This window comes from Hemiscyllium ocellatum, chromosome 51 (assembly GCF_020745735.1).
Source record: "Hemiscyllium ocellatum isolate sHemOce1 chromosome 51, sHemOce1.pat.X.cur, whole genome shotgun sequence".
In the NCBI taxonomy this organism is placed as follows: domain Eukaryota; kingdom Metazoa; phylum Chordata; class Chondrichthyes; order Orectolobiformes; family Hemiscylliidae; genus Hemiscyllium; species Hemiscyllium ocellatum.
Window position 1 is genome coordinate 9,210,569 of NC_083451.1, and position 21,114 is coordinate 9,231,682.

The following is a 21,114-nucleotide window of genomic DNA, read 5'->3' on the forward strand; positions in this document are numbered from 1 at the left end:
AGAGAAAGTGAGGTTGTGGTGAAGAAAAAGAAGGAAGCATATGTCAAGTATCGACGGCAAAAATCGAGTTAATCATGACCAGAGCATAAAGGTAGTCGGAATATACTTGAGAGGGGAATCAGGAGTGTGACAAGGGGACATGAGATAACATCGGCAAATAGGGTTAATGAGAATCCAAATACATGTTATAAATAAAAGAAGGACAAAATGCTAACTGGGGAGAGAGTAGGATCCCTGAAATGTCAGCAATGCAGCCGATGAATGGAGCAGTAGAAGGTGGGGATATTCTAAACGAGTATTTTGCATTAGTGTTTACGATGAAGAAGAAAATGGAAGGTGGGGAAATCAATGGTGATATCTTGAAAAATGTCCATATCAGAAGGGAGCAGATGCTGGATGTCTTAAAATGCATATAGGTGGATAAATCCCAGGACATTATCAGGTACACTCTCAATCTCTGTGGGAAGCTGGAGAGATGATTGCTGTGCACTTTGCTGAGATCTTTGCTTCATCAAAAGTCAGACGTGATGCGCCACATGATTGGCTGTTCGCCAAAGTGGTGTCACTATTTGAGAATGGTTCGAATGAAATGCAAACCAAAAAAAGCTAATATCAGTGATGGGCTAGTTTTTGGAACGAATCCTGAGGGAGAAGATATGCAAGTATTTGGAATGACAAAGATTGATTAGGGATAGTTAACACTGGTTAATGCAAGAGAATCATGTCTCACTAACTTAACTGAATTTTTTGAAGTGACGGTAGATGAATGATGAGGGCAGTATTGTGCGCGTGCTTTTTGGGGTCTTTCGGGATGCATTTGCAATATTTCATATATTAGAGTGGTTAGCATGGTTAGATCACATGGAATACAGGGTTAACTGTCTATTTCGATCCAGAACTGGGTCCAAAGTAAAAGAGAGGCGGTGGTGTTGATTGTTTGTTTTCCAGGCTGGAGGCCTCTGACCAATGTGTTGCCATGAGGAAGCGATGGTCGGTCCACTGCTTTTCGTTATTTTTTAAATGATTTGGAAGTGAGCATAGGAGTTATTGTTCGGAAGTTTACAGCTGTCACCAAAACTGGAGATGCAGTGGACAGCGAAGACCGTTATCTCAGAGTACAATGGGAACTTGATCAGTTGGACCAGTGTGCGGAGGAGTGGCAGATAAAGTTTAATTTGGATAATTGTGATGTGCTGCGTTTTGGAAAGGTACAGGATATATGCAGGTAATGGTATGTTCATGAGGGTGTGTTGCTGAACAACGAGACCTTGTAGTGTAGGCTCATAGTTCCTTGAAAGTGTATTTTCAGGTAGATAGGATAGAGAGGAAGGCATTTCGTTTGCTTGCCTTTACTTTTCAGTACATTGTGAGGTGCCGCTGCGGCTGTACAGGATATTGTTTCGGTAAAAAAAAAATGAGGTCTGTAGATGCTGGAGATGACAGCTGAAAATGTGTTGTTGGTTAAAGCACAGCAGGTTAGGCAGCATCCAAGGAGCAGGAAATTCCACGTTTTAGGCATAAGCCTGTTTCAGCCAATTTATGAATATTGCATGGAATTCTGGTCTCCCTCCTTTTAGAAGGATATAATGAAACTTTAAAGAGTTCAGAAAAGATTCAAAATAATGTCACCATTTGAGGGTTTGAGGTAGAGTGAGACACTGAGCTGCCTGGGGCTGTTTTCCCTGTAACGATTGTCTCAGAGGAGGGAACATTTGCTTTTTAATTATAAAATCATGAGGGCCTTGGAGAGGGTAATTAAGATTGTATTTTCCATGGGCTGGGGGAATCCAGAAATCGAGGCAATGGCTTTCGGGTGAGGGGGAGGAATTCATAAGGACCTAAGGGGTAATGTGTTTTCTTACGCAGTACATGATATGTGTATGGAATGAGCTGCCAGAGGAAGTGACGAAGGCTGGGACATTTCGAACATTTATTGAACGTCTGGATGAGCATATAACCAGGAAGAGTTTCGAGGGAAATGGGACAAATGGAACTAAATGAAACTGGGATATCTGGTCAGCATGGACGAGTTGGAAAAGAGTGTCTGTTTCCATGTTGGACAACACTATGAGACACCAATAAGAGCATGAATGAACTGTGATCTAACCCCTCATTCCTTCCTTTGTCCCTTATCTACAACATCTTCGTCCTCAATTCGATTTCAAACAGGAACACACTTCCCGTTGTGTTATGGAATACACATGGTCGTCCTCATCCCTTGTGGCATGTCCTGCTACCGAGCACAGCATCTGATTTCAGGTCAGTATGCAGGACAGAAGCCACTCAGTGCCGGGGGGAGGTGTGTCTAGAATATCTAAAATCGTTTATATCGTCGATGAAATTCCAGACTCTAACACCGTATTAATTAAACATGTGAATACTGCATTGTGAGTTGGATTAGAGAAAGCTGAATTTTATTTTCTGTCGCATTCTGCTCCTCAATCAACATTATTTTTGGAGTGTTTCTGTAACGTGAGGCAGAACACTCCCACCTTCTCAGGGGCTGATAAGAATGGGGGAATAAATGCTGAACCCAGCCAATGACGCCCACATCCCATTACCGAATGAAAAAAAAAATTCCCTTTGTGTTCCTCATCACTCACTGCCTCTGCAGACAAAGCAAAACATCCTCACTTCCCTAGTCCCACGGCTCGATGACATTGGCAAAACATTCTAAACGTTGGTGTCACTATCCCATGATGTCACACTGATTTGTGTACAACAAAATGGAAAATAATATTTAATACTTAATAAATTGTGTAGTAAAGGGATATTAGCTCCAACAACGCAGGCTTGGGTCTGTCACTCGATTCCTCACTCACACGCACACACAGATACATACACACAGATACACACACCCACATAAGATCTCTGTTAAACAATCCCTGAATGTCTAATTAACTTCGGTAATCCACACGCCTGGCTTAGGCTCAAGACACACCTCCCCCCCATCACTGAGTGGCTTCTGTACTGCATACTGACCTGAAATCAGATGCTGTGCTCGGTAGCAGGACATGCCACAAGGGATGAGGACGACGAACATGTGTATCTTCAGAACAGCAATCTAACAGGGAATCAGAACAGAACAGTGAGAAGCAAATAAAGAACTTGGTGTTGAATTTGTAGAGGAGTTCAGGTCTTGCTATGTGTGTGTAATGTCTGTGCGTCCTTGTTTGTCTGTGATTGTGCACCTGAAGATAATGAGAGAAGAGAGTGAATTTACCTCAGCACCACTTGTCAGATTATACATCCCTTTAAATCATGTATTGGGATTTCAGCTGTATAAAACTCCATATTTTACCTGTATGGGGCTTTTTTGCTGGCTACAGTGTGGGGTGGCGTTTCCTCTGCATCTAACCCTGTGCTGGCCATAACGTGGGGGTTATTGGGGATACATTAAAGATACTGGAAATGTGTTGCTGGAAAAGCACAGCAGGTCAGGCAGCATCCAAGGAGCAGGAGAATCGACGTTTCGGGCATGACCTCTTCAGAGTGGTGCTTCCTCTGCATCTAACCCTGTGCTGGCCATACCGTGTGGGTTGTTGGGGATACATTAAAGATACAGAAAATGTGTTGCAGGATAGGCGCAGCTCTTCCTCAGGAATCATGCCCGAAACGTCGATTCTCCTGCTCTTTGGATGCTGCCTGAAGTGCTGCGCTTTTCCAGCAACACATTTTCAGCTCCGATCTCCAGCATCTGCAGTCCTCACTTTCTCCCATACATTAAAGAGGGCCTAACAGTCAATCCAACTCTATCCACCCTAACCAGAAAGTGTTTGATGGGGACAGTGTAGGGGGGTATTAACTTTGGAACATAAGAACTATGCTAAGTCATTCCGCCCTGAAGACTGATCTATCATTCCATGTGGTCATTGCTGATGTGTCCCCTCACTCCATGTTCTTTCCTTTGGCCCACACCCCTCAAGACCTTCACTGACTAAAAGCATAATCTGGCTGAGATTTAAACTGAACAGCAGACTCGGCATCTTCGCTGTTTATGGCAGAGGATTCCAAATCTCTCTCACGCCTTGCGTCTCAAAGCACTTCTTAAATCTCTCTTGAGGTCTCTGGGCATTCAGTCTCAGGCTGTGCTCCATCTCGTTCTACAATCTGCACAGAGTAGGCATTCTTCATCTCGGTGAAACATATATCAACCAATTGATACATTTGAGCAGAAACATTTGTACATCTCTGCTCAGAATTTATCCCCTCAAGTCCAGGATCATTCTTCCTTCTAACAGTTTATTCCCGTTCTCCCGATCTATCAATATCTCTGTGTAATTTGGAGGGAGCAATGCACAGTTTGCAATGCTGCTTTACTTTAATCCTGTCCCAGTGCTCTGCCGACATTAGGATCTTATTATCCAGTCAAAAGTGAGGTCTGCAGATGCTGGAGATCATAGCTCAAAATGTGTTGCTGGTTAAAGCACAGCAGGTCAGGCAGCATCCAAGGAACAGGAAATTCGACGTTTCGGGCCAGAGCCCTTCATCAGGAATGAGGAGAGTTTGCCAGGCAGGCTAAGATAAAAGGTAGGGAGCAGGGACTTGGAGGAGCGGCGATAGAGATGTGATAGGTGGAAGTAGGTCAAGGTGAGGGTGATAGGCCGGAGTGGGGTGGGGGCGGAAAGGTCAGGAAGAAGATTGCAGGTTAGGAGGGCGGGGCTGAGTTCGAGGGAATCGACTGAGACAAGGTTGGGGGAGGGGAAATGAGGAAACTGGAGAAACCTGAGTTCATCCCTTGTGGGTGGAGGGTTCCCAGGCGGAAGATGAGGTGCTCTTCCTCCAACCGTCGTGTTGTTATGTTCTGCCGATGGAGGAGCCCAAGGACCTGCACGTCCTCGGTGGAGTGGGTGGGAGAGTTAAAGTGTTGAGCCACGGGGTGGTTGGGTTGGTTGGTCCGGGCGTCCCAGAAGTGTTCCGCAAGTAGGCGGCCCGTCTCCCCAATATAGAGGAGGCCACATCGGGTGCAGCGGATGCAATAGATGATGTGTATGGAGGTGCAGGTGAATTTGTTGCGTATATGAAAGGATCCCGTGGGGCCTTGGAGAGAAGTAAGGGAGGAGGTGTGGGCGCAAGTTTTACATTTCCTGCGGTTGTAGGGGAAGGTGCCGGGAGTGGAGGTTGGTTTGGTGAGGGGGTGTGGACCTGACGAGGGAGTCACGAAGGGAGTGGTCTTTGCGGAACGCTGATAGGGGAGGGGAGGGAAATATATCCCTGGTGGTGGGGTCCGTTTGGAGGTGGCGGAAAAGACGGCGGAAACCTGACGAGGGAAACCCATAACAGGCAACATCCTCGTAAATCTCCTCTTAAACCTTTCCAAAGCTTCCATATTCTTCCAATAATGTGGTGCCCACAACTGTACGCACTACTCCAAGCGTGGCTGCGACAGAGTTTTGTATAGGTGCAGCATGACTTCGAGGCTTCGAAACTCAATCCCTATACCAATACAAACTAACACAACGAATTCTTAACAACACTATCAAACTGGATGACAACTTTCAGGAATCTATGTACGTGGACAACAAGATCTCTATGCTCATTTATGCTCACCAAGAATCTTACCATGCTCCCAATTCTCTTTATTATCACTGCTCTTTCCAAAGTGAATTATCTCACACTTTTCCACATTCAACTCCATTTGCCTCCTCTCAGCTCAGCTCTGGAGATTAGCTATGTCCGTCTGTAACCTGCAACATCACTCGGCACAGTCCACAGCTCCACTGACCTTAGTGTAATCCGAAATTTACAAACCCTTTCTGCAACACACTCACCTCGGTCATTTAAAAAAAATGACAAAGCACAATGTCCCCAAAACAGATTATTGTGGCATACCAGGAGTAGCTGTACTCTAGATTGAAAATTTCTATCAGCCACCATCCTCTGCCCTCTTTGAGCTTGTTGATTTCTGTTCTAAACCCATTAAATTAACTTTAAACCCATGCCTCCGTATTATGTATAATAGCTTACCATTGGGAAACTTATCAAACGCCTTATTAAAATCCATATACACCACATCAACTGTTTTACCGTCATCCATCTGTTTGGTTGGCATTTGAAAGAGCTCAATAAGCTTGTGAAGCACGAACTACCCTTCATAAAACCATGTTGACTATCATTAATTAACTTTATTCTTTCTTGATGGTTAGATATCCTATCTCTCATAACCTTTCTAATATGTTAACCATTTCAGCCAAAGTAAGGCTCACTGGTCTATGATTACCAGGGTTGTCTCTACTCTCCTCCCCTTCTTGAATAAGGGGACCGTATTTGCTATCCTCCAGCCTTCTTGCACTAGTCCTGAAGATAATAACGACATTACGATCAAAGCAAAAGGCTCTGCAATCTACTCCCTAACATCCCAGAGAATCCTATGATAAATCCCATCCAGCCCAGGAGAATGCTTTATCTTCACACTTTCCATAATTGCATACACCTCCTCCTTGTGAACCTCAATCTCATATAGTCTAATATCTTGAATCAGTGTATTCTGCTCGATAACAATGTCTTTTCCGAGTTGGAATGCTGAAGAAAAATATTCATTTGGTGCATTGCTGTGACTCCACTCACAACTTCCTATAACTATACGTGATGGTCCCTCATCTTTCTCTCGTGAAACCTTTATTCCTGATATACGTATTGAAAGCTTTGCGTTTACCTTGATCTTTCTGCCAACGCCTAGTTGCGCCCCCTTCTGGCTCTTCGTAGCTCTGTCACTGAGACCTTTCCAGGCTAACTTGCAATTTACAAATACCCACACTGAGCCTTCACGTCTGATCCTGTTATAAACTTACTTCTTCCTCTTGTGAAGAGATTCAACATCTTTAGGAAACCACGGCTCCCTGGCTCGACCACTGCCCTCCCTGACAGGTGCACATTTATCAAGGTCACGCAACAGCTGTTCTTTGAATGTTCTCCACATTTCAAATGTGTCAAACCCCAGCTTCCTTCCCCATCCTGTGCATCTTTAATCTCGCCTAGTCACATATAATTGTCTTTCCCCCAACAATAACTCTTCCCCGGCTTTATATACTTCTCTCTTTCCATCGCTAAAGTAAACGTAAACACATTGTGATCATTATCCTCAAAGCACTCACTTTTGTGTCACTATCCCATGAGGTCACTCTGATTTGTGTACAACAAAATGGAAAGTAGTATTTAATACTTAATAAATTGTGTAGTAAAGGGGTACGAGATCCAACAATGCAGGGCTCGGGTCTCTTACTCGATTTCTCACTCACACTGGCACACACAGACACGCACACACATATACACACACACATTATATCTCTGTTAAACAATCCCTGATGTCAGATTAACGCCAGACATACACACACCAGGGTCAGGCTCAAGACACACCTCCCAACGGCACTGAGTCGCTTCTGTACTGCATACTGACCTGAAAGGAGATGCTGTGCTCTGCAGCAGAACATGCCACAAGGAATGAGTACGGCCATGTGTATTCCATAACACAACGGTAAGTGTGTTACTGTTTGAAATCGAATTGGGGACGAAGATGTTGTAGGTAAGGGACAAAGGAAGGAAGGAGGGATTAGATCACAGTTCAGCCATGCTCTTATTGGTGTCTCGTAGTGTTGACCAACATGGAAACAGACACTTTTTTTCTAACTCATCCATGCTGACCAGATATCCCAGGATCATTTAAGTCCCATTTGGCCCATTTCCCTCCAAACACTTCCTGGTTATATACCCATCCAGACGTTCAATAAATGTTCGAAATGTACCAGCCTTCGCCACTTCCTCTGGCAGCTCATTCCATATACACATCATTCCTGCGTAAAAACTCAATACCCCTATGAATTCCTCCCCCTCACCATAAAGCCATTGCCTCTATTTCTGGATTCCCCCAGCCCATGGAAAATACAATCTTAATTACCCTCTCCAAGGCCCTCATCATTTTATAAATAAAAATAAAATGTTCCCTCCTCTTTGACAATCGTTACAGGGAAAACAGCCCCAGGCAGTTCAGTGTCTGACTAGACCTCAAAACCTCAAATGACGACATGATTGTGAATCTTTTCTGAACGCTTTCAAGTTTCATTACATCCTTCTGAAAGGAGGGAGACCAGAATTCCATGTAATATTCATAAAATGGCCGAACCAATATCCTGTACAGCTGCAGATGGGAGCTCACCACTCTTGTTCTCAATACACTGAAAAGTAAAGGCAAGGAAACGAAACGCCTTCTTCTCTGTCCTATCTACCTGAAAATACACTTTCAAGGAACTAGGAACCTACACTCCAACGTCTCGTTGACAAGCAACGCACCCCCATAAACATACCATTACCTGCATATACCCTGTACTGATTTGCCTTTCCAAAATGCGGCACGTCACATTTATCCAAATTAAACTTTATCTGCCACTCCTCCGCACACTGGTCCAACTGATCAAGTTCCCATTGTACTCTGAGATAACGGTCTTTGCTGTCCACTGCATCTCCAGTTTTGGTGACAGCTGTAAACTTCCGAACAATAACTCCTATGCTCACTTCCAAATCTTTAAAAAAAAATAACGAAAAACAGTGGACCCACCTCCGATTCCTTATGGCAAAACATTGGTCAGACGCCTCCAACCTGGAAAACAAACAACGAACACCACCGCCTCTCTTTTTCCTTGGAACCAATCCGAGATCGAAATAGCCAGTTATCCCTATATTCCATGTGATCCAACCATGCTAACGACTCTACCATATGAAATCTTGCAAAGGCATTACGAAAGATCCCAAAGATTACGTCCACCAATCTGCCCTCATCATTCATCTTCCGTTACTTCTTCAAAAAATTCAATCAAATTAGTGAGACATGACTTCTCAAGCATTAAGCAGTGTTGGCTATTCCGAATCAATCTTTGACATTCCAAATACTTGCATATCTTCTACCTCAGGATTCCTTCTGAAAACTAGCCCATCATTGATATTAGCTTTTTTTTGGTTTGTAGTTCCTTCCTACCTTTCTCAAATAGTGACACCACTTCGGTGAACAGCCAGTCATGTGGCACGTCACTTCTGACTATTGATGAAGCAAAGATCTCAGCAAAGTGCACAGAAATTATCTCTCCAGATTCCCGCAGAGATCGAGAGTATACCTGATAAAGTGCTAGGTTTATCCACCTATATGCATTTTAAGACATCCAGCACCTGCTCATTTCTGATATGGACATTTTTCAAGACATCACTATCGATTTCCCCACCTTCCATTTTCTTCTTCATAGTAAACACTAATGCAAAACACTCGTTTAGAATATGCCCACCTCCTTCTGCGCCATTCATCGGCTGCATTGCTGACATTTAAGGGATCCTACTCTCTCCGTAGTTAAGCTTTTGTCCTTCTTTTATTTATAATATGAACTTGGATTCTCATTAATCCTATTTGCCAATATTATCTCATGCCCCCTTTCCACACTCCTGATACCCCTCTCAAGTATATTCCGACGACCTTTATCCTCTGCTAATGATTCAATGGATCTCTGCTGCCAGTACCTGACAAATGTTTCCTTCTTTTTCTTAAGCACAACCTCAATTTCTCTAAAAATCAAATATTCCCTTTTTAGACGACCAATGTCCTTCACCCGAACAGGAACATACTGTCTCTGGATTCTCATTAACGAATTTTTGAAGGCTTCTCATTTTCCAACTGTTGCTTTACTGGCGAATATTCACCCCAAGTCAGCTTGGAAAAATTATTTCCTAATACCTTCAAAATTAGCATTCCTCCCCTTTTTCTTAGATTAGATTACTTACAGTGTGGAAACAGTCCCTTCGGCCCAACAAGTCCACACCGACGCGCAACCCACCCATACCCCTACATTTTACCCCTTACCTAACACTACGGGCAATGTAGCATGTCCAATTCACCTAACCCGCACATCTTTGGAATGTGGGAGGAAACCGGAGCACCCGGAGGAAACCCACGCAGAGAATGTGCAAACTCCACACAGTCAGTCACCTGAGTCGGGAATTGAACCCGGATCTCAGGTGCTGTGAGACAGCAGTGCTAACCACTGTGCCACCGTGCCGCCCACAACGTTAAGTTTTAGAACTGGTCTATATTTTCCCATCACTGTTGTTAAACAATCGAGTTATGGCCTCTGGCCCAACGTGCTCGCCCACTGACGTCTCAGTGACCTGCTCTGCAAAGTTTCCCAAGAGTAAGTTAAGTTATTCACTGTCTCTTGTCGGGATATCCACATAATTTATTAGAATATTTACTTACACACACTTGACAAATTCCTTTCCGTCTGAATCCTGAAAACTTGGCAATTTTAGTTTATGTTTGCAAGGTTAAAATCCCCTACCATTACCATTGTATTATTCTTCCAGATAACTAGGATCCCCTTGCAAGATTGTTTATCATTTTCCAGTTGATTATTGTAAGGTGTATAGTACAATGTCGATAAGGTAATCATTCCTTTCTCAGTTCCCGCTCCACATCCCTGGATGTGTTCCCAAGTGCATCCTCATTAGGTACATAGAACATCAAACGTTATGTTCGCTGTGTCCCTTGATGTTGCGCCGACCAAACATCAATTAAAAGGGCTTAGTGATAAAATGTTGTGAGGGGCAGCACAGATGGAGGGAGCAGATAATGGTAATAAAAGGATGGGATGAGGTCACATGGCCCTGTGAGTCCAGAAATAAGCATTTTGTCACAGACAAGGCCGGACAAGACACGAGATAAACAGGAGTAATGAATACCGGTCTTAGGGAATTGGAGGATGTAAGCGGGGGCTGGGGGGTGGGGGTGGCGGCGAACAATGAAATAAGAAAAAAAATGTAGGAACCAAATTATATAAATATCGAGTATTTGTTGAATTCAGTGTGTTTTGTCCCTGCCTTGTGGACATCACACCCACTTGCAAGTGTGAAATAAATGACACTACTGATTCAGATCTTGTCTCGGACTGAAATTATTGAAGTGAGTGAGCTTTGATTCTCACATAACCATGAGCCCAGTACTCTGTATTCCTGTTACTTCTTCCAAAGTGAATCACCTCACACTTTACCACACTAAAAATAATTTGCCAACTGTCTGCCCAGCTATCCAGCTCATCTATATCTCTCTGTAAAATACAACACCCTTCAACACGATCCACAACTCGACCAACCTTAGTGTCATCCGCAAATTTACTAACCCACACTTCGATGCTCTCATTCACGCCTTTTAAAAAAATGAAAAACAGTGGCCCGAGAACAGATCCTTGCAGAACGCCACTAATAACCAAACTCCAGGATGATTATTTCCCATCAACACTCACGATCTGTCTGCTTTAAGGTTGCTAATTTCTCATCCAAACTGCTACATCACCCTCAATCCCATGTCTCCGTGTTTGTGCAATAGCCTACAATGGGAAACTTATCAAACACTTTACTGAAATTCATATCTATGATATCAACCGCTTTACCACCAGCCACCTGCTTGGTCACCTTCTCAAATAATTCACTAACGCTCGTGAGGCACAAAACCCTTACTATCCCTAATGAACTTATTCATCTCTCGATGATGATAAATCCTATCTCTAACGGCCCTTTCCAAACTTTGCAGACAACCGAAGTAACGCTCATAGGTCTATAATTTCCAAGGTTGTCTCTACTCCCCTTCTTGACCAAGGGAACAACAGTTGATATCCTCCAGTCTTCTGGCACGAATCTTGTAGAAAATGAGGATATAAAAATCAAAAACCAAAGGCTGGGCAATCTCCCCCTTGACTTCCCTGATGATCCTAGGATAAATCCTATCCAGCCCAGGGGACTTTTGTATTTTCATAGTTTCCAGAACGGGTAACACCTCCTCCTTAAGCACCGCAATCCCATCTGGTCTCGTAGTTTGTATTTCAGTATTATCCTCGCAAACATTGTCTTTTTCTAATGTGAATACTGACGAAACGTGTTCATTTAGAGCTTAATCTATCTCCTCTGACTCCACGCACCACTTTGCACTACTATGCTCCATTAGCCCTAATCATGCTCTCATCATTGTTTAATTCATGATGATGCTTTCGAAAGCCTTATGGATTTCCATGATCAGCGAATGAATTATCCTGTCCCATACTGGTTTGTCTTAGGTGTATAATTGGATGTAATGCTATCCCTTATCATAAATGACACTCCCTGTCTTCTTTTGATCCATTTTCATAATATGTCTGAGCGTTCACCTGCTTTCTTTTTTTTAGCGCTCTGCTTTAGGGAACATTTCTGGGACACCCACATGAAACAACCTTACCGCCCTATGGCACAACATTTCAACTACCCCACCAACTCAGTCGACGACATGCATGTCCTGGGCCTCCTTCAATGCTGGTTTCTCACTACCCAACGCCAAGTGGAAGAACGCCTCATCTTCCGCCTTGGAACACTTCAACCACAGGGCATCAATGTGGACTTCATCAGTTTTCTCATTTCCCCTTCCCCCACCTTACCCCAGTTCCCAACTTCCAGCTCAACACCGTCCCTATGACCTGTGCGACTGGCCTATCTTCTTTTCCACCTGTCCACTCCAGCCTCCTCCCTGACCTTTCACCTTCATCCCCACCCTCACTCACCTATTGTAATCTATTCTACTTTCTCCCCACCCCCACCCTCCTCTCATTTATCTCTCCACCCTTCAGGCAATTCGCCTGTATACCTGATGAAGGGCTTTTGCCCGAAACGTCGATTTCACTCCAGCATCTGCAGTCATTGTTTTTACCTTTGAGCGCATTGTGCACCCTGTCCGAGATATTCTTGATCCTGGCACCGGGGAGGCAACAAGCCATTCGCACGGTCCCCTGCAGAATGTTCGTACCTCTGAATTTAGAGGTTCCTATCACAACCAGTCGCTTGGAGTCTGACATTCTACGTTACATTAAAGCCAGGCTTGTTGACAGAAACTTGACTGCTGGTGCGACATGCATCTGAGATCCATCTCGAGTACATCCCAAGCAGCATACGTCTTTGAGGTGGGGATAGCCACCAGAAACTCCAGCACTACCTGCCTCTTCTTCCAAACTTTAATAGACGTAACCCAACTACATGACCGTATCTGCAGATTTTCTCCCTTCCTATAACTGCTATGCTCCTTTAAATTATTCACTGCCTCTAACTGCCGTTCCAGCTGATCAAAATAATCTAATTGAATTCATAACCAAATATTCTTACGGCCAACATACTCAACAGTAGCATGAAAACTCTCCCTCACCCTCACACCGTAAGGGAAGGGCACATCACTCTCCTAAAGGCAATCTTTGCACCTGAACAATCTATAGGGACAAGAAATAGCACAGTCTTACTGCTCTAATAAAGCACTGCTCCAGTCAACTTCAGTATCAATATTTTCTATTTTTAGATTGAATCAAGAGGCAGAACTCAATAAACATATCATCACAAAGAACCCACTCTATTCACTATTGCAGACCTCAAACAAAAGGGCAGTGAGATTTCACTTAAAATATTTAAAAAACTATGCACTAAGCTGCTCCTGGACTGCGAGCTCTCTCTCGCAGGTCCCTTCAAGTGCATCTTGGAATTTGACTGTTGATTTATTTTTCATAGACACACTACGATGTCCAAATTTTCTTCCCTGAAACAGCTGTGTCAAACAGTTGTGTCGGTTTCTTTCTGTTTTAATACTTTGAGCACGAGGTTTTTGCCTTTGTCTCTCTGTCTTTTTGAAAAGTGTCATTTTTATTCGAATCTTTCTTTTCCCAAAAATTCCCAAAACAACGCAACAGCTTCAACAACAGTAATTGCTGCTCCTGGAATTTGTGAAAATGACCTCTAGTAGTTAAATATCTAAAAAAAAAGGATTAGATCATACAGCAACATTTTTCCGGTCCACTGTCTCAGATTACATAAATCATGAGAAAAATAAACAAACGAAGGAAAAGATATCTGGATCAAGCCGGAGGAACTGAATGGAAACGAGGTAACCCTGGAAACACATTTATGATTTAAAAACATATTTTATACGTTATGCCATTTATTTTTCTTTAATTGGAAGATGCTCATGTTTTTGTAATTTGTCCAGATGTGTGGATCCGAGAGTTCTTGGAGAAAGGGTTTCCCACTCTGCCCTGCGGAGAACGATTATATATTCACCAGATAGGTTACCTTTGTGACAGCTTCACTTGCTGTGCAGTGATTGCTTGGGAGATTTTTTTTTCTGGGGCATGAATCATTCCTTTTTTGGTTTGGTCTATGTTGTTCAGCTTTCTATATTCTGCTGCTCATTGCTGTCAGCAGTTTACTGTGACTTTGTTCCACTTGTCTCGTTCGTGTTGCTCCTTGGAAGTTGTCATTTCTTTCTCATTGGAAAAAACAACAAAATCCTGTTGCTCCTCCTTTTTTTTCCTTTGGTTCACTCCCCACGTGGACACCTCGTTCCATTATCTGCTGCATCTCATGTTGGCTCTCAGTCACTTGGATTTATTTATCAATTGAATTGTTTTTATAACTGGATATTTCACGGCATACTTTAACTGATCTCTAAAGTTTTTCTGTGTCACCACATAAATAACTGCATTTGTGCAGCAACGTAGGTCCCGCAGCATTATTGCAACTTGTTCAAAGAGATCAAAATCATCCACATAATAACCAGCATCAAACATATATAAAATATACACAAACCAGAGAAGGATAAAATTGGCGGATATGGCAAAGAGTAAAATCACAGATTTCTTTCTGCTGTCTATCTCTGGGTCAATCTCTGTTTATCTCTGACCCCTCAGTCCTTTACGTGCCTTAACGGCCTCAAAGATGTGCCTGACCGTCAGAAAGTTAAGGAAGGCAATAAAAATGAATGGTAGACATGGTGTTAAAAATATTTCAATATATGCAAAACTCACCCAATGTACATTGTAATAAAAACTGTCTTTGATGTAACAAAACCATGGAATGTTATTAATGATCCTTCCGGATTCATCTATGAAATAATTGGGAATATTCTTTAAAGAGAAGAAAATGCAGATTGTTGCTAGAACTCTCATTGCTGTTTTTGCTGTGCAATACTGAGATTTCATCTGATGAATACAAATGGCTACAAATCGATCAAATGTAAAAGCAACAGTGAACCAGACAGAACAATCAACAGTAAAGTAGCTCAGGATGTGGATAACACGATAAACAGGAGTGATGTCCAGAAAAGACAGCGGATAATAATAGTAAGAAAACCTAACAAATATGATGTCAAAAATAATGAAAAGTAGATCAGACACTGCCATGGCTACGAGATAGCGAGTGGAACACGTTGACAGGCCACACTTGCTCCGAGATAAAAATGCAATTGCCACCAGACTAACTGTAAGATGAAAGAAAATAGATTTGAAATGATTAATTGAATTTTCTAGATTACTGTTGAATTTTAGAACTTAGGTTTCTTTTTGTTCAGTACAATGTCATGATAACCATTACAGTAGCTTCTCTTAACTGAAATAACTTGCAGTTTCAAAAGACAAACAGAATCACATGGGCAGAAAATTAATCTCAGGAACACGACCAGGTACTCAATACGTCTTTTTGGGGGCGGTGGAGGAGTTGGTCGGGAGAAGGTAATTATTTTTCTTTCCAGTTTACTCTGTCTAGCTGTAGTTTCCCATAACGAAACACTCACAAGAAAACACCTGGAATCAGTAAAACACCGATTCGGAGACTCTTGTTGGGGAACTGTTTCACACAGAAGGTGATTTAGTTTTGTCATGACCTGCCACAGGAATTTATAAATACCGGTACATAAGTAATAATCCAACGTCATTTGGACAGGTACATGAATAGGAAAGGTATAGAGGGCTTGGGATGGCACAGTGATTCAGTGGTTTGCACTGCTTTGTTCCAGTGCAAGGGAGTCACGTTCGATTCCAGCCTCACTGCAACTGTCTATATGGAGTTTACACGTTTTCCCCGTGTTTTACTTCAGTTTCTATCAGACGCAACAACTTCCTGCAAAAGTCCAAAAGTGCACATGTCAGGTGGAATGACTATGCTAAACTTTCCCTGGTGTTCATGGATGTGTAGGTTAGGTGCGTTAGACATTGGAAATGCCGGGGATAACGTAGGGGGATCGGATGCAGACTTGCTGGACGGCGCTGCCTGTTTCCACACGACGTGGATTCTATGAAATGCAGAACTTAGTCGGCATGGACAAGTTGGACTGAAAGTGTGAGTTTCCATCATACAACTCTAAGATGCTCATCGTGCATTCAGGGATGGTAATGGCATTGTAGGTCAATGGGTGCTTGTCAGATTCTTGCTGCTTAAGATTATTATTGTCTGGTGTTTGCGGAGTGCAATAGTTATTTATCAATGACCATACCAAGCTGGAGGCTATCATGATGTTTTGGGACACAAATGTCTTCATTATACAAGGAGGTGCTAAACGTGGTGTAATTGTGTGGAAACTTTGTTGCTTTGGACATGACAAGTGGAGGGAAGGCCATTGGTGAGGCAACTGCAGAGTTTGGGGCTAAGGACACGACCTTGCAGAATTCGTGCATCGATGTGTGACAGCTGAGATGATTGTCCTTTTAGTGCCAGAACCATCTTACCTGTAGGCAGTACAATAATAAAGAGTTGTAATCTCATTGACTCCAGTTTCTTTAAGGCTTCCTGTTGCCAGTATATGTTTATACGTTATACGTTAAGAACGCGGAGATTTTATTTCATTAAGAAGAAACTATAAAAATAGGAACATCTGATTAAGGAATAAATATTTTGTAATTGCAATTCAAACAATCCGGATATTGTAGCACTTTAGAGTTGAACGCACGGTTATGTTGAATAAACAGAAACTGTGGAACAAAAATTGGGGTTGTGTAATGAGGTTGGCCATCTGGCAGAGTCAGAATGTTTATCATTATCACACGAAAAGAAGACAAATGCTCTCTACTTGGAAAATTAGATTTATGAGCTCTGCCAGTAACATGAATTATGTAGACGGCCAGCTAAATCTCACGAATATGCCTGAAGTCAAAAATCTCGTTAACTCTTTTCTTGTTCACGATTTTCTTTATTATTATACAACATGCTTTATTGTATTCTCTTTCTTTTCTGTAATGCTCGCTAATTCAATTATTTATCACAGCCATAATATTGCAAGTGCTGATGCCCATTATTTATTGCATCAGAATTTTTCCTATTAAATTTATTTTGCTTTTTAATAATATTGCCTTAAAACTAACTTGTGCAATGTCCTTAACAAAGCCTCGTCCTCCCAAGGACGACACACATCACAAAGTAATGGACAGTGATCACTTTAAAAATCAACTCCGCTTAGATTATGAATAACCTTTTCAAATATTTTTAATCAAAATCTTATCAGATACAGGTGCGAAATAGTGTCAACACTTGTTAGTCCAGATGCTTCATTATTAACGTCTAGATAAAGAAATTCAGCAGCCATGATACAGGCTTGCCCTAACCATGCTGGAATATCAATTAGTCCAAAAGATTTTTTAAGTAAACATGATATGTCCATCGGACAAGTGAGTGAATTGACATTGCTCTTCTGTTATTGTCATGATCTGCGAATGAGTCACATATATGCACCCCAAATGGAACATTTAACTTTGCAAACTGAGTTCCAAATATACACATCAACGATTTATTTAATTTGCATTCAATCATATTTATAATCTACAAAGACAGTTTCATCAGTGAAAACATCAGAAATTAGAAATATATTATGAAAGAAGCAGTACACGTTTACAGTCAAATTATGGTCCTCGTTATGAACGTAGGGTAAAAAATGAGGTCTGCAGATGCTGGAGATCACAGCTGAAAATTTGTTGCTGGTTAAAGCACAGCAGGTTAGGCGGCACGGTGGCACAGTGGTTAGCACTGCTGCCTCACAGCGCCAGGAAACTGGGTTCAATTCCCGCCTCAGGCGACTGACTGTGTGGAGTTTGCATGTTCTCCCCGTGTCTGCGTGGGTTTCCTCCGGGTGCTCCGGTTTCCTCCCACAGTCCAAAGATGTGCGGGTCAGGTGAATTGGCCATGGTAAATGTAGGGGTATGGGTGGGTTGCGCTTCGGCGGGTCGGTGTGGACTTGTTGGGCCGAAGGGCCTGTTTCAACACTGTAAGTAATCTAATCCAAGGAATAGGAAATTCGACGTTTCGGGCATAAGCCCTTCATCAGGAATGTTATGAACGTAGTCAGGTATTCACTTGAATTCGGTTCACCACAAACAATTCAATTCTATATTCAAAGATACTCCTACGTAAAAAAAGCCACTGGGGCAAACTGTTCCCCTCCAGTTAGTAACCCGCACTCAGTATAATTTCACTTTGAGTGATGCTCCCAGTAACACTTGGGCACTGGGGTTACTTGTTCCTCTTTGAATAGGAACCCACATACCGAATAATTCTAATTGGAAGATGCTGACATATGTACAACATGAGTGGTTCCAAGACTTACCAGGAACTCCAACAACAGCAATGATGGTGTAGTAAACTTTGTTGACCATTTGCCTTGTCAGATACATTTTATTGTATTTGGCACTAACTCTCCCCGCTGTAGCTGTTAATCTGTTGGAATTAGAGGTAATACAGTTTCAGAGACTTGACTTTATATTATGTGGTATATCCACTGGGAAATTACGATGACACTTTCAACGTTTTAATCATTTTCAACAAACAAATTATCCCAACAGGTATACTTTAACGATGTTTTTCACTAAGTCAATTTGAATAGCCCAATTTCTGATTTAACTGAATCCTCTTGGGTCTCAAATGCGAATTGCAGGAAGTCTTCAAACAACAAGACTTGCTTTATTTCTCTCACAATTCATCCTAAAAATATAATTTTTTGCACTTCTTTTCACTGAGGACACGTGTTGTTGCTGAGGCTATTCGGTCATTCAATGCCTCTCGTTGTAGAGTTCGTTGAGAGGTGTTCTCCTCAACATGGTTATATTGTTGCTATCCTTTTAACTGACTTTTGCAACTCGTTTGGCAAAATCTATCTGTGAATGAATTCTCTGAATCAGAACCAGAAGATCGTAGTAACCATCACAAAAGCTTGAACGTACACTCGTCAATATTTCTTGAAAACAAAGACAAAAATTAGTTTGGTGCAACTTAGATGAATTGGCCATGCTAAATTGCCCGTAGTGTTTGGTGAAGGGGTAAATGTATTGGAATGGGTTTAGGTGGGTTGCTCTTCGGAGGGTCGTTTTGTACTTGTTGGGCCCTAGGGCCTGTTTCCAAACATAAATCGTCTAATCTAATCTAAAAACAGAAACTAATTCAGAAAGTTATCATTGAATGATAACATCATATGGGACAGACTTGACTCATCGATCTGTCGCGTTTGTAACTCGAAAATTATATTATAAACTACACGAGTCCCATTTCAAAACTGACTCCATTGTCTTGATTGTCATTCAAGTACTTATTTAAAGATTTTAAAAATTCACAACTCAACCGACCGTACTCTGGATGTCATCTTCCCTTTGAACCTCGAGCCTTTCAGCTAAAAAATGGATCACATTGCTATTGGATCATTAGAGAAGGGGAAAAACTTTTTTAGATTCCCCCAATCCATGCCCCCCATAGTCTTATCCTCTTATCTAAACTCGTAAGGTCGCAACTCGACCTTATCCAGAATCTGTCTTCACAACTAAACTGCTACTCTCCCAGCAACATTTTCACTAATGTCTTTGTGCACTCTGTCTAATGCAATCACATCCTTCTTATCGTACAGTGACCAGAACTGCACACAAAACGCCAATTGTGACTGAACCAAAGTCCTCCAGAGCACCGACAGGAAATCCCTGCTGGTAAAGATACCTTTTTCACTGAACAATTAACCACTTCTGACACATTGATGGATTTTTATTTCCTCTGAGCTTCCTCGTATCCCACCACTCATTGAGTACTGTCGTGTCTTGTGCCTCCTGGCAAGAAGCATCATCTCACGTTTATCAAAGTTAAATTTCATCTACCACTGACATGCCCAACTGACTAATTACCTTCCTCACTCCCATTCACCCTTTGAATATTTGTGTCATCAAACTTACTTATCATCCCTAAAACTCCCCTCTGTTTATCCCACCAACCAGCCTCACCACTAACTCACAGCACATATACGCATTCGAATGTAAAGTACGCTGACATGTTTCTACCTGTTACCTTCCTTACTGTGGGTAAGTATTTCCCTCTGCTCTTTTACAGTTCCTTCAAACTCAGCAAATACACTAACCCACCTCAATGAGAAGCAAAGGAGATGTCTCATAATTAATCACAAACAGTTCAAATAAAGGTAGTTGACAGTTAGAAGTAAGTTTGGAGTGCACATAGCAGGACTTGGTCGTAGAAAATGCCAAAATACAATTAATGATGCCAGAAGTCAAAGATGTTAATGCTTATTGGATAGAGGATATAGCAAGTGATATTCAAGACATTTGAGGGATGTGGGAAGCAGAGGTGTTTACGATGTTGAATAAAACAAGACCACCTAAATCTGAGCTGGACGACAGAGTGATATTTGATGGATCTCAGGATACTGTGTTAGAAACGCATTGGCATAGAAAGACAGTGCTCCATAAAATGTGAGAAGTGAAGCAATGTTATTAGGGATGCAGGAGGTGATCCTGCAAATAGAGAGAAATCATTTCCTGCCAAACTGATGGAGTGCCCCAGGCTCTACACTGCATGTAGCCTTACTGGTAAATAAGGGATATCAATCTCAAGATTTAGGCAGTATGGGCAGGCATGTAGAAACAATTAGGGAATGGAATATGCTCACGACAGGGCTTTGGGAACGCAGGGATGGCAGCTATATAAAAAACACTAGCGTGCTGCAACTTGAAAGGAAGCCAAGGTAACAATCCAGCGGAGCATGCCAGTGACAGTGGAGGAAGATGATCAATATGGTAATGAGCAATTGGATACATTACCAGGCAATTTGAGGTCGAAACATGATGAAGATGGTGTGTCTGTGTGTGTGTGTGGGGGTGGGGGGTGGGGGGGGGGGGCTGGGGAGTGAAATCAGCTGGACCAGTTGAAATAAGGTTGAAAGCAGGAGCTGCGACAGTAGTAACAATTATGACGAATGAAGATATCTCAAGGGTTGGTATATCGTCGGACATCAGCCCAGAGAATTAGTTTGCCTTCATTCAGAACCTAGTT